The 4,730-nt window shown below is 37.9% G+C and overlaps 1 pseudogene across 1 annotated transcript; it reads right to left on the minus strand.

Annotated features, from left to right (window-relative positions):
- Positions 1-560: 560 nt before the first annotated feature.
- LOC306652024 (syntenin-1-like) lies at positions 561-1,997 on the minus strand (annotated as a pseudogene). Its single transcript has one exon. The product of its transcript is annotated as a syntenin-1-like (transcript).
- Between the last annotated feature and the right edge of the window lie 2,733 nt (positions 1,998-4,730).

Consider the following 4,730-nt stretch of genomic DNA (forward strand, 5'->3'; position numbering starts at 1 on the left):
TCAGTATTTTTTAACTTTATACATATTTAATTAAAATAGAATAGGCATAAATTTAAAAAAAGGATAAAGTGTCACTTACATTTTGTTTTCAGGTAGGAGTCAGGGGACAACAAATTATCCGGAAAACATTCTAAGGGCATTCTGAAGTAGCTAGGTTACAAAAAATTAAGATTCAAATACCAAAATTAAGTATTATCTCATTTAATCCACAGATGACAAAAAAGGAGTCCAAAGTTTATCCTGTTTAGTATAAGAATTTTTACATTAAATATATAGCAATTTGCTTTTCAGAAAGTGATTCTGGCAAATTTTAGAAGAAAGAAATTTTCAATGACTAGAAAATCTCAACTACAACTAAGCAGCTATGCCATTGCTCAGTAAGTACCCTTAAACTGTTATGGGCTAGTGTACATTTCAGTTTAATATACAACTACATTTTGGACTTTAGAAAGGCAGCAATAATTATATTCTGGCTTTTATTCTAGATGCTTAACACAGTTAAGGTGACAGTGCAAGCATTATTAAGCGAAGGTAGTTAAAATTTAATAACAATCACTAGAATCTCTTGCAACCTACTACTCTGTAATGCTTACACGGAATGAAATCAGTGTTACTTCATTGGTGTCGTACACACACACACACACACACACACACACACACAGAACTTAAACTATCAAAGGCAATCATCCTAACTGTACTATGGTAACATGTTAAAAATGTAAATATACCATACTAAAGTAACATGAACACACTATTCATTTCTTAGGAGACAAGTGACTGCTTCTCACACAAAACTAAACCTGTATCAATCATCCTAATCAAAATGGCTTATAAAAGCATCAGGTTCCCAGTAGAGAAACTATTCTAGGAAAGTCAATAAAAACTTTTGAAAGTTTCACATCTGTAAAACCAGGATAAGGCTACAACTATCTTGAAATCTGAAGAAAGTATCAGATGCAACAGTAAGGTTCCCAGCCATGATGTATAGAAAGGTCCTCATGCAGCGTATGTTCCCTGGCTCCAGGGAAGCTTCGTGTGCCTAACCCAGAAGCTTCCCAAGAAGAGAACTGGAGAAGTTCAGCTGAGTTTACACTGTGCTGTGACTTAAACCTCAGGAGTGGTGTGATCCATCAGGCTTTTCATAATGCTCAGTGCCATCCATTTAGCAATGTGCTCAAAGATAAAAGCAGGCATGATTGTGATGGTAACTCCAGTCCCTGATGTTGACAGTATGTCTGCAATTTGAGAGTCCTTCAAACCAATGACATTCTGCCTGTTGATTTCACAGATGTTATGTTCGATGAGAAGACTATTTCTGGCTGCAAAACTATCTTTCACTATGGATGTTATTTTTCCATTTTTAAAGATAAAACCAACATGTCCAGTACCATCCTTGTGCATGGCAATTGTGCGTTCAAAGGGTCTGTCATGAATGGTCATAGTAATCTTCTCTCCAAAAGCCTGTTTGAGCACCTTGTGTGATTTATCAGAGCTCCAGCCTGCACAGTTTTCACCATTGATATGCAGCACCTGGTCACCAAATCTCAGACCAACTAATGAGGCTGGAGAATTAGCCTGGACTAGCTGAACAAATATACCATTATCTATAGATTTAAGCCTAAGCCTGATTTTCCATCTTGATCCTTACACAAAATGACTTCACGAATCCTTTGCTTAATCTCTGCTCTACAAATTCCAACATCATTACCGGTTACAGGAGCCACCATATAATTCATACTGGAAGGCCTTGCTACCAACCCCTGAACTGGTGCCCCAGGGACCATGGCCCTATTTGCATGTGTATCTTCATCATTTAAACTCAGGCCTATGCACTGGGAGAGCTCAGGATACAGTTTAGGATAGAGATTTCCATCTTCAGAGATGGGAGCAGAAGCTTCTGACAAAATTGCTGGGTTGGCAGGGTTTGCAGAAAAGGCAGTTCAAGCCTGAATTACTTGGTCTACCTTCAAATCTTCAAGAGATGGATAGAGAGACATTTTTGCAGGATTTTTCTCCTTCCCGTCAGAGCAGCTCACCTAGAACACAAGCACCCGTTTGCTGCCACCACCTCCAGTCACTGGCACTGACTTCTGAGACCCCCTTGTTCAGTTTTTATTTGGACAGAGGGTCTCATTAAGTTGCCAAGACTGACCTCGAGGACTGGGGTTGTGGCTTAGTGGTAGAGCGCAGGCCTAGCATGTATGAGGCACTGGGTTCAATTCTCAGTACCAGGTATAAATAAATGAATAAAATAAAGGTCTATCAACATCTAAAAAAATGTATTTAAAAAAAAAGACTGGCCTCAAACTCGCAATCTGTCTGCCTCAGCATCCCAAATTGCTGGAATTATAGACATGTACCACCTCACCTCGCTCTCTACCTCTTTTTAACTTCTATATTTCTCTCCTATCTCCATATTACACTGAAAGAATGTACTTTTTTTTTTTTTTTTTTTTTTTTTTTTTTTTTTTTTTTTTGCAGTGCTGGGGATTGAACCCAGGGCATAATGTACATTTTTAAAAGACATAATAAGAAAAAGTTTTAAAACACAGATACCCATGTTTATATCAATTTTGTCTAGTTCTTAAGGAAAACCTTTTAAGGATGAGAGTATAGGCACAAATATATTGCCTTTTTTGGACTTAAAGTATTTAAAAAGTCCAACAGGGGCTATAGTTCAGAGATCTACAGATTCAATGCAATCCCTCTCAAAATGCCAAGGACTTCGTCACAGGAATTTAAAAAAAAAACTCTAAAATTTGAATGGAATCGCAAAAGACCCTGAATAGTCAAGGCATCTTGAGAAAGAAGAACAAACCTAGAAGCTTCACACTACATGATTTCAAACTATAGTACAAATCTATAATAACCAAAATACCATGATACCTGCATTAAAACAAACACATTGCTCAATGGAACAGTATAGAGGGCTGCAAAATAAATTCACTTCTTTACAGCCAATGGATTCTTTCTTTTCTCAGGGCCTCACACATACTAGGCAAGTGCTCTACCAACCCACCACCACCTTTTTTGGTAGCACTGGGATTGAATCAGGGATGCTTAACCATGAAACCACATCTCCAGCCCTTTTTCTTTTTTTTTTTTTCCAAATATTTTTATTAGTTGTTGATGAACCTTTATTTATTTATTTGTATGTGGTTCCAAGAATTGAACCCAGTGCCTCACACATGCTAGGCTAGAGCTCTACCATGAAGTCATGATCCCAGCCCCTCCAGTCCTTTTTCTATTTTTTATTTTGAGACATGGTCTTACTAAGTTGCTTAGAGCCTTGCTAAATTGCTGAGGATGGCCTTGAATTTGTGATCCTCCTGCCTTTGCCCCCCCAAGTTGCTGGGATTACAGGTGTGTACCACCATGCCTGGCCTCTACTAATATATTCTTGAAAACTGCTAAGAGAGATGTTAAGTGTTCTCACCACAAAATGATAACTACGTGAGGCATTGCACATGCTAATTTCCTAGATTTTAATCATTTCACATGTATATATACTTCAAAACATGTTGTATACCACAAATACATACAATTTTATATGTTAATTTAATAAAGAGAGAAAGATAGAGCAGGGCCTAGTGGTGCAGGCCTGTAATCCCAGCTACTCAGGTGACTGAGGCAGGAGGATCAGCAGGATTGCAAGTCTGAGGTCAGCCACTGCAATTTAGTGAGACTCTGTCTCATAAAATAAATAAATGAAAAGGACTGTGGACATAGCTCAGTGCTCACCTAACATGTACAAGGCCCTAGATTCAATTGCCAGTACCATAAAAAAAAATCCAGCAATGCCTGAGATTCAATCACAGATTTCCAGGAATGACTTTGTAGGAAAACATTATCTATAATAAGGAAATAATAAATCAGTCAAAACTGACTTAGTGCCAGGTATGATGGTGCAGGCCTGTAATCTCAGCGGCTCAGGAGGCTGAGGCAGGAGGATTGAAAGTTCAAAGCCAGTCTCAGCAATTTAGTGAGGTCCTAAGCAATTCAGCAAGATCCTGTCTCAGAATGGGAAAAAAAAAAGGACTGGGGATGTGGCTCAATGGTTAAGGGCCCCAGTACCCCCCCCCAAAAAAAAAAATCCCTGGTACCTAAAAAAAAAAAAAAAAACCTGACTCAGTGCTCACTTTGGCAGCACATGTACTAAAATTGAAATGATACAAAGAAGATTAGCATGGCCCCCGAGCAAGGATGACACAAATTTTTATTTGTGTGTTCCATTTTTTTAATAAAAAAAGGGAGGGGGGTCCTCCTGAAAATAGAAGGAAAACCAATAGAGCACAGGAAGGGGATCAAGAGGGAAGGAGGAAGAGAGGGCATGGGGAAGTACTGGGAGGAAAATCTACCAAATTATGCTATGTCCATGTATGAATATACCACAATGAATCATATCTATATGTATATATAAATATCACTAATTAAAATAATAATAGAAGGGATATCAATAGAGTAGAGCAAGAGGATTGGGGAAAGGGAGGAGGGAAAGGGAAGGTATTGGAGAATGAGATTGATCAAATTATGTTATGTGCAAGTACAAATATGGCATAGTGAATCCCACTATTATGTATAATTATAAGGCATCACTAAAAAATAAAATATTAACTCCAACGTAAGAAGAAAAAGAACAAGACTCAACTTGATAACAGAGAAGTGGTTTAAGATGGTTTTTAGAAATCATATGAAGAATGTTGGCAATAGAAAAGATTTTCAGCTGGGCG

This window comes from Sciurus vulgaris (assembly GCF_902686455.1).
Source record: "Sciurus vulgaris genome assembly, chromosome: X".
Taxonomy (NCBI): Eukaryota; Metazoa; Chordata; class Mammalia; order Rodentia; family Sciuridae; genus Sciurus; species Sciurus vulgaris.